The sequence below is a fragment of the Myxine glutinosa genome, chromosome 7 (genome assembly GCF_964187855.1).
Source record: "Myxine glutinosa chromosome 7, kmMyxGlut1.1, whole genome shotgun sequence".
NCBI lineage: Eukaryota > Metazoa > Chordata > Myxini > Myxiniformes > Myxinidae > Myxine > Myxine glutinosa.
In genome coordinates, this window is record NC_136267.1 from 183,388,755 (window position 1) to 183,399,775 (window position 11,021).

General features: G+C 34.7%; 1 long non-coding RNA gene across 1 annotated transcript in view; it reads left to right on the forward strand.

Annotated features, from left to right (window-relative positions):
• The window catches only part of LOC137430682 (uncharacterized), a 100,295-nt gene extending 93,455 nt beyond the window's left edge, over window positions 1-6,840 (forward strand). Inside the window, exon 3 of the long non-coding RNA XR_010985155.2 lies at window positions 6,827-6,840. This is a non-coding gene — a long non-coding RNA (uncharacterized LOC137430682). The remainder of the gene's footprint in view (window positions 1-6,826) is intronic.
• Window positions 6,841-11,021: the final 4,181 nt, after the last annotated feature.

Genomic DNA, 11,021 nt, shown 5'->3' on the forward strand with positions numbered 1-11,021 from the left:
AATGAAAAGCCAACAACCTTGTGTAATAATTTTAAGGTCCTTGTAATGGCTCTAAATCCATAAATATTTGTGGACGTTAAAGTCTTAATGTCGTTTCGGAGCTGAAAACAATATGGCGGCCATTTTGTGACGGATCAGGTTGGAATGCAATAGCAACCTACCTTGTGTGGTAAGGGTTAAACATTCTAAGTTTGATCCAAATCTGTTAATATTTGTGGACGCGAGAGTGTTAACGTCGTTTTCATGACCAAAAACAAAATGGTCGCCTAAGTCCGCCATTTTTCAACGTATCGGGCTGAAATGTAATACCAACCTGGTCCTTGGGGTACGGATGCTGCATGTCAGGTTTGATCAGAATCGGTTGATATTTGTGGACGCTGGAGTGTTAACGTCGAAAAGTTAACGGACGACAGACGACGACGACAGACGACGGACGCCGAAGGGTTCAGTATGTGATGAACTCAACTGGACGGTATTACAAAGGAAGTGGAGCTTTGTACCTTCTCCCTTGATTTCCATACAATAAGCAATTTGATGTGGTACAATACATACAATGACGCTGAAATTCAGGATTAAGAATAATTACGTTTTAAATACGAACAAAATGCATTTGCTCATTCTACAAGATGTTCATTATTTTTAGACTATATAAAAGACTTGAAAAAGTAAGGAGAAAAAATATTAAACCCAGACAGGATTTGAACCCACAAACCCCAGCTAGGGAGGAACTGATGCTTTATTACCCTCACCAGAGGAGAGGGTATTGCGTTTGAATCCGTTTGTTTGTCTGTTTGTCCGCACAGAATAAATATGATTTTCTCTGCAACCCTTGGTCCGATTGACAGGAAATTTTCACCGTCGGTGCATCTCCACCTGTAGAATTTTTTTAATGATAATTATGACTTCATATGTCACGTGGTTCGGCCGCCATCTTGGAAAAACCGTAAAATTTTGCACCTCTATATCTCTGAAAGCGCTGAATAGAAAAAATTGAGACATGGCTCATTGTAAAGAACTTTCCATGGGGAATAAAATATGTTAATGATGATGTCACAGGTGCCTCCATTATGACATAATAATTCGACAAGTACAAAACTTTATCCGATCAAGATGAAATTTCTTGAGCGTCATGTAAGCATAAATTGGTGGAGAAAAAAAAATGATGCCGTCATCGATCACGTGGTTCGGTCGCCATATTTGTTTTAACACAAAAGCCTTAAAAACCACTGAAAATACATCCTGGTGAGGGTTTGCAATCTCTGATTACTCTTTTTCTTGTTCATTAAGCGATTGGGCCAGCACGTTATATCTGTGTCATAATATTTTGAAGAGTTATAAAGTGCGTTTATATTTATAAATATTTATTTATTTATATATTTATATGTATTTAATTTTAAAGCAAAAACTATAGGACTTTGGTGGAATTTGTTTCGAAAGCCATTAACTAGACCTATTGGCTGATGTACATTCCAAGTTTCAGCTGGTTTCAATGTAGAGTCCTTGAGATATGAGCGCCAGCACATTTTGGATGGACGGACAGACACCAACGTGATTTTGACGGTTTTCTAAATAAAACTCAAGAATGCAAAAACTGACGTTGCTGAAAGTTGGAACATATTACCTCAACGTATAAAGCATTTACTTCTGAAATTTGCAGTTGATTTTGTCCAGTAGAAGCCGAGAAACGTATTTTCAGTCCCCATGTTAAAGCTGCATATGGAGAAACGATCCCTTCTATAAAGGGATCACCAATAAAAATTCATTGAATTGGTTAACCAATAAAAATTCATTTTATTGGTTCACCAATAAAAATTCATTTAATTGGTTCACCAATAAAAAAAATAATTTAATTGGTTCACCAATAAAAATTCATTTAATTGGTTCACCAATAAAAATTCATTTAATTGGTTCATCAATAAAAATTCATTTAATTGGTTCACCAATAAAAATTCATTGAATTGGTTCACCAATAAAAATTCATTGAATTGGTCCACCAATAAAAATTCATTTAATTGGTTCACCAATAAAAATTTCATTGAATTGGTTCACCAATAAAAAATTCATTTAATTGGTTCACCAATAAAAATTCATTGAATTGGTTCACCAATAAAAATTCATTGAATTTGTTCACCAATAAAAATTCATTGAATTTGTTCACAAATAAAAATTCATTGAATGGGTTCACCAATAAAAAATTCATTGAATTGGTTCACCACTAAAAATTCCTTGAATTGGTTCACCAATAAAAATTCATTGAATTGGTTCACCAATAAAAATTCATTGAATTGGTTCACCAATAAAAATTCATTGAATTGGTTCACCACTAAAAATTCCTTGAATTGGTTCACCAATAAAAATTCATTGGATTGGTTCACCAATAAAAATTCATTGAATTGGTTCACCAATAAAAATTCAATGAATTGGTTCACCAATAAAAATTCATTGAATTGGTTCACCAATAAATATTCATTGAATTGGTTGACCAATAAAAATTCATTGAATTGGTTCACCAATAAAAAATTCATTGAATTGGTTCACCAATAAAAATTCAATGAATTGCTTCACCAATAAAAATTCATTGAATTGGTTCACCAATAAAAATTCATTGAATTGGTTCACCAATACAAATTCATTGAATTGGTTCACCAATAAAAATTCATTGAATTGGTTCACCAATACAAATTCATTGAATTGGTTCACCAAAAATTCATTGAATTGGTTCACCAATACAAATTCATTGAATTGGTTCACCAATAAAAATTCATTGAATTGGTTCACCACTAAAAATTCCTTGAATTGGTTCATCAATAAAAATTCATTGAATTGGTTCACCAATAAAAATTCATTGAATTGGTTCACCAATAAAAATTCATTGAATTGGTTCACCAATAAAAATTCATTGAATTGGTTCACCAATACAAATTCATTGAATTGTTTCACCAATAAAAATTCATTGAATTGGTTCACCAATACAAATTCATTGAATTGGTTCACCAAAAATTCATTGAATTGGATCACCAATAAAAATTCATTGAATTGGTTCACCAATAAAAATTCATTGAATTGGTTCACCACTAAAAATTCCTTTAATTGGTTCATCAATAAAAATTCATTGAATTGGTTCACCAATAAAAATTCATTGAATTGGTTCACCAATAAAAATTCATTGAATTGGTTCACCAATAAAAATTCATTGAATTGGTTCACCAATAAAAATTCATTGAATTGGTTCACCAAAAATTCATTGAATTGGTTCACCAATACAAATTCATTGAATTGGTTCACCAATACAAATTCATTGAATTAGTTCACCAATAAAAATTCATTGAATTGGTTCACCAATAAAAATTCATTGAATTGGTTCACCAATACAAATTCATTGAATTGGTTCACCAAAAATTCATTGAATTGGTTCACCAATACAAATTCATTGAATTGGTTCACCAATACAAATTCATTGAATTAGTTCACCAATAAAAATTCATTGAATTGGTTCACCAATAAAAATTCATTGAATTGGTTCACCAATACAAATTCATTGAATTGGTTCACCAAAAATTCATTGAATTGGTTCACCAATACAAATTCATTGAATTGGTTCACCAATAAAAATTCATTGAATTGGTTCACCACTAAAAATTCCTTGAATTGGTTCATCAATAAAAATTCATTGAATTGGTTCACCAATAAAAATTCATTGAATTGGTTCACCAATAAAAATTCATTGAATTGGTTCACCAATAAAAATTCATTGAATTGGTTCACCAATACAAATTCATTGAATTGTTTCACCAATAAAAATTCATTGAATTGGTTCACCAATACAAATTCATTGAATTGGTTCACCAAAAATTCATTGAATTGGATCACCAATAAAAATTCATTGAATTGGTTCACCAATAAAAATTCATTGAATTGGTTCACCACTAAAAATTCCTTTAATTGGTTCATCAATAAAAATTCATTGAATTGGTTCACCAATAAAAATTCATTGAATTGGTTCACCAATAAAAATTCATTGAATTGGTTCACCAATAAAAATTCATTGAATTGGTTCACCAATAAAAATTCATTGGATTGGTTCACCAATACAAATTCATTGAATTGGTTCACCAATAAAAATTCATTGAATTGGTTCACCACTAAAAATTCATTGAATTAGTTCACCAATAAAAATTCATTGAATTGGTTCACCAATAAAAATTCATTGAATTGGTTCACCAATACAAATTCATTGAATTAGTTCACCAATAAAAATTCATTGAATTGGTTCACCAATAAAAATTCATTGAATTGGTTCACCAATAAAAATTCATTGAATTGGTTCACCAATAAAAAAATTCATTGAATTGGTTCACCAATAAAAATTCATTGAATTGGTTCACCAATAAAAATTCATTGAATTGGTTCACCAATAAAAATTCATTCAATTGGTTCACAAATAAAAATTCATTGAATTGGTTCACCAATACAAATTCATTGAATTAGTTCACCAATAAAAATTCATTGAATTAGTTCACCAATAAAAATTCATTGAATTGGTTCACCAATAAAAATTCATTGAATTGGTTCACCAATAAAAATTCATTGAATTGGTTCACCAATAAAAATTCATTGAATTGGTTCACCAATAAAAATTCATTGAATTGGTTCACCACTAAAAATTCCTTGAATTGGTTCACCAATAAAAATTCATTGAATTGGTTCACCAATAAAAATTCATTGAATTGGTTCACCACTAAAAATTCCTTGAATTGGTTCACCAATATAAATTCATTGAATTGGTTCACCAATAAAAATTCATTGAATTGGTTCACCACTAAAAATTCATTGAATTGGTTCACCAATTAAAATTCATTGAATTGGTTCACCAATAAAAATTCATTGAATTAGTTCACCAATAAAAATTCATTGAATTGGTTCACCAATAAAAATTCATTGAATTGGTTCACCAATAAAAATTCATTGAATTGGTTCACCACTAAAAATTCATTGAATTGGTTCACCACTAAAAATTCCTTGAATTGGTTCACCAATAAAAATTCATTGAATTGGTTCACCAATAAAAATTCATTGAATTGGTTCACCAATAAAAATTCATTGAATTGGTTCACCAATAAAAATTCATTGAATTGGTTCACCAATAAAAATTCATTGAATTGGTTCACCAATAAAAATTCATTGAATTGGTTCACCAATAAAAATTCATTGAACTGTTCACCAATAAAAATTCATTGAATTGGTTCACCAACAAAAATTCATTGAATTGTTCACCAATAAAAATTCATTGAATTGGTTCACCAATAAAAATTCATTGAATTGGTTCACCAATAAAAATTCATTGAATTGGTTCACCAATAAAAATTCATTGGATTGGTTCACCAATAAAAATTCATTGAATTGGTTCACCAATAAAAATTCATTGAATTGGTTCACCAATAAAAATTCATTGAATTGGTTCACCAATAAAAATTCATTGAATTGGTTCACCACTAAAAATTCATTGAATTGGTTCACCAATTAAAATTCATTGAATTGGTTCACCAATAAAAATTCCTTGAATTGGTTCACCAATATAAATTCATTGAATTGGTTCACCAATAAAAATTCATTGAATTGGTTCACCACTAAAAATTCATTGAATTGGTTCACCAATAAAAATTCATTGAATTGGTTCACCAATAAAAATTCATTGAATTGGTTCACCAATAAAAATTCATTGAATTGGTTCACCAATAAAAATTCATTGAATTGGTTCACCAATAAAAATTCATTGAATTGGTTCACCAATAAAAATTCATTGAATTGGTTCACCAATAAAAATTCATTGAATTGTTCACCAATAAAAATTCATTGAATTGGTTCACCACTAAAAATTCATTGAATTGGTTCACCAATACAAATTCATTGAATTAGTTCACCAATAAAAATTCATTGAATTGGTTCACCAATAAAAATTCATTGAATTGGTTCACCAATAAAAATTCATTGGATTGGTTCACCAATAAAAATTCATTGAATTGTTCACCAATAAAAATTCATTGAATTGGTTCACCAATAAAAATTCATTGAATTGGTTCACCAATAAAAATTCATTGAATTGGTTCACCAATAAAAATTCATTGAATTGTTCACCAATAAAAATTCATTGAATTGGTTCACCAACAAAAATTCATTGAATTGTTCACCAATAAAAATTCATTGAATTGGTTCACCAATAAAAATTCATTGAATTGGTTCACCAATAAAAATTCATTGGATTGGTTCACCAATAAAAATTCATTGAATTGGTTCACCAATAAAAATTCATTGAATTGGTTCACCAATAAAAATTCATTGAATTGGTTCACCACTAAAAATTTCTTGAATTGGTTCACCAATAAAAATTCATTGAATTGGTTCCACAATAAAAAGCTAGAAGCCGATTGTTTTTTTGTTTTTTTTTTCATCAAAAGGTCAATGTTGCATAAAATCATCCATTTTTATCAGATCGACTTTAGATATGAGCAGGGCTTGCATATTGCGTCACTGAAGCCTATTAGTACATGGTGTTATGTAGAATTATTATATGTAAGTGCAAAATTTTCTACACTCGTGGAACCAATGTTTTTTTGCATCTATATACCCTTGGCAACAAGACCTGAGTTGGTTCCATTTTTTTCAATGGCGTCTTCGGCGGCCATTTTGAATTTCAAAATGGCCGCCGTTTTTTGCAATTTTGTATGTATTCTAATTTCTACAGTCTTAAACTACACATAGATAACTATAATTACAATAATGAAAGAAATACGTATGAACATTTGCTTTATTCTTTTTTATCTTACAGGTATTCATAGACAAGTTGGATTTCAGCTTCACCGCCGCATAATGTCATCGTTTGAAGAGCCGCCTTCTAAGAAGCAATGCACAAGTTACGAACTTTGTGTATTCTGCCAAGAGAGAACTCCTGAACCTTTGGTTGACGTTGCTCATGCCATTTCAAATGTGCTTCATATGAAACATTTCTTAGCAGCTTACACAAAAGAGTGCAACTTGGCAACTTAAGCTTTGCGTGACTATGTGATGTTTATTCAGTAGTACTTAAAGAAAAAAAGGCTACATGGCACAAGCAATGTTACAAGGCAGTGACAACTCGTGCTCATATCAAACGTGATGAAGTGAACTTTAGTAAATCTTGTGAATCCAAGAATATTTCAAATCTGACGAACCGCAAGAGCGGACGACCGTCGAATCCTCAAAACAGAGCAGCACCGTCAACTTCAGCAACAACTGTGTCAACAGTTACAAGATCTCAAAGCAAAAGTGACTCATTCTTCAGAGATAAATGTTTCTTTTGCCAGAAAGATACTAATGAGGTTCTCCATCCTTGTACTAGTTATAGTAGAGGCTCGTATTTCACAGATATTGTCAATAAGAGTGGAAACAAGACTTGGCAGGTAAACCTAGGTGATGTGATAACTTCTGGTGATTTACTTGCTAGAGATATTGTGTACCATCACCTTTGTTACACTCGTAACTGGGAAAAATATGTTCAACGTCCACATCGTAAGGGTGGTGAGTTGTCCTTTGAAGCCAAACAGGAAGAGAACCTGAAATCCATAGCAGCTGAAGTAGAGTTTACAAGCATCATACAGCAAAGGATTGATGAAGGAGAGTTCATCCCCATGCCTGATGTGCACCTTCTGTGTAAAGATATCTTCCAGAACCACAACGTTCCTGGTTTTGATCCCAACAAGAGGCGATACTTAAACCAGAAACTGAAGAACAACCTGGATAATGTCGAAATCACAGGCATATCTGGAAAACGATCAACAGTTCATTCCAGTGATGCTGGTGCTGCAGCGATTCGGGCAGCTTCTGCTGAACAAAAGGATATGCAAGCAAAGTTCAAAATTCTCTTTCAAAGTGGAAAGATTATAAGAAATGCAATAACACAGGCGAGGCAAAATCCTTGGAAATTTGAGGGGTCCGCTAAAGGACAGTATTGAAGTTGGAATACCGGAACAACTGTTCTGTATGATAAGATGGATCATCCAGGGAGCAGCCACCACCAAAACACAATCACGCAATGAAAAGATAAATGGAACATGTGCACTTATTGGACAGCACATCATCCAGGAGTTCAAATCTGATCGGCAGGTGCAATATCAGCCAAAGTCCTCAACTTCAACCTTCAGGTTCACAACTGAAACGCCATTAGGGGTTGGACTTTCACTCCATAGCCATCATGCACACCGCAGTCGCAGAGACATAGACATGTTGTACCAGAGTGGCGTTGGTGTTTCATATCAACGTGTAAAGGAGATCACTTCAAAGATTGCCACCACAGTCCAAGAGAATATGAATGAATTCAATGGCGTTTACGTGCCCCCAGGACTGTTGAAAAATCTGCCAAACAGATGCTCAGCTGATAACATAGATGCCAAGGTAGACAGAGCTGATGGACGGAACACATTCCATGGGACTGCTCTTGCTGTCTATCAACGAGTTCCCCCAGATATATCAGAATACGAGACTGTAGCTGAACCACTGAAGCTGCATGACAACACCTCAACAAAACTTGAGAACATCCTGCCAACTGTGACTGAAATGTCTGACTGTACAATTACTGGTAACCCCAAGCCAAGTAGAAGTCCACGCTATGAAAACTTTCAACTTGGTCAGTATCAAGATAAAGTTGTTAATGCAACACAGCAAGACTTTGCATGGCTACTTTCACGGTATTCACAGAGGCACCATGAAGAGACATCAGACGGTATACCAGTTTGGTCAGCATACAATTCTCGTGTGTGCACTCCAGAAGAGAACAAGACACCCAACCTTGATCAAGATCACACGATGCCTATCATTAAGGCACCAGCTCATGAGTGGACAACACTGGTGACAGTTCTTGAGAAGCTTTCATACCTCAATAGTGTTGTGTGTCCAGAAAACACTCAAAAAACGTCTGTTAACTGGATATAAGTGTTCTGGTGGATTTTCTGTACAAGGAATGACAAAAATGCCAGAAAAATGGTTAATCAAAGTGTTTTATGTGAAAAGGTACATACAAAATTGCAAAAAATGGCGGCCATTTTGAAAGTCAAAATGGCCGCCAAAGACGCCATTGAAAAAAATGGAACCAACTCAGGTCTTGTTGCCTAGGGTATAAGGATTCCAAAAAACATTGGTTCCACTGGTGTAGCAAATTTTGCACTACAATGACACAACACCATGCACTATATTGCTTTTGAGATCAAAAGGTCATGGTCGCCTAAAATCGTCAATTTTTTGTGTTTTCTTTTCAGCTATTTTTGTCATGTTTCGCATATGGAAGAAGAAGACAAAGACGTCTGAATACAAAGCGGACGCGGGCGGGCTTTGCATTTACAGATGCTTTCTAGTTTATTTTTGTGTACATAGTCAAGGATCGTGGAAGAGTGAATCCACTGAATGCATCAGGATGTAACATGACAAAAGGAACAGGTGGGAGAGGGGGGAAACACGAGCAGCAGAGGTGAAGGCCGAGATAGAGGCAGACTTCGACAAACAATGGGGAAGGGGACGACTGGGGGCCAAGAGAGGATGCATGGGGTGGACAAGATGGATAGAGAAGGAAACTCCAAGGAGGGAAAACTGGAGATTTGGAAGGAGGAGGGATTGGTGTTTGGTGGGAGGTAGAGGGGTCAATATATGGTTGAACCCCAAAACAATTGATACAAAAGGTTTTTCAATGGATTCTGGTACCATTGGGCATGCTAAATAACATACTAAAAATCTAGTAACATCTGACTTCCGGAAAAGGGTCATTTTCAAGATGGCGTCCAAGAGGCCACCAGGAGCTTAAAATGGCCATATCTCAATTATTATTCAACCTAGAAAGGTGGTTTTGGTGTCTAACCCTAGGTTTTAGGGCCCAGGGAATCAAATTGAATCAATAAAATTACCATCAGTTAATTATTTATTGACAAGTCCAAGATGGCATCCCAAGGTGACATCCTGATCCACTAAAATGGCCCTGTCGAATAGTAGTCAACCTAGAGAGATATTTCAGTGTGTATACCTAGGTTTAAGGCACCCAGGAAATCATCAAAATTACTTAAATAAGCACAAAGTAATCAGGTAATCCAGTAAGCCAGGTTTACCAGCCCATTAGGCATTTGTTGTCTTATACAGTTAGTCGCTATTCATCGTCATCCTATAAACCGGAGAGCTATCATTGCAGGAGGTTATGAGTTATGAGCTCAGTCCTTTCCCTCCTGCCCTCTTTGAAGCCAGAAACGTCTTCCGAAAGGCTGATAAGCCACAACTAGCTCACGCGATCTGTGATCATGCAAGTGATGCCATCCTAGATTCTGTACCAGAAACGGAGATCCACGTCCTTGATGGAGGTTCACTCCTTCACAGAATACCATGGAAGAGTGGAGAAAGCTATGGTGAAATAGCGCAGTCGTATGCTGACTTCACCATCCAGCATTATGGTTCAGCTACGACCATTGTCTTTGATGGCTATGAGGAAGGGCCGTCCATTAAAGACAACACGCATCAGAGAAGAGGACACAATATTCATCCCATTGTCAGCTTCACTGCTGAGACAAAGTTCTCAGGCAAGAAGGAGGAGGTCCTGTCAAGAGATATCAATAAACAGAGACTGATCGGGATGATAAGTGATGAACTGAGAGAAAGGTATTGCACTGTGGTCAATGCACCTGGAGATGCCGACGTAGATATAGTAAAGGCTGCAGTGGAGGCATCTCTTCTACACACCACTACACTGATTGGAGAAGATACTGATCTCCTTGTCTTACTCCTTTACTATGCGCAAGGAGACAGTAAGAGCCTTTATTTCAGATCAGACAAGTCCAAAGCTGATGGCAGTTTTAAAGTGTATGACATCAACCGTCTAAAAGAAATCCTCGGACATGACATGTGTTCTCAGTTGATATTCATCCATGCCATGATTGGTTGTGACACGACTTCTCGGATTTTTGGTGTTGGCGAAAAGACTGCTTTCCAGAAGCTTGTTAAAGGAGACCCTGTCC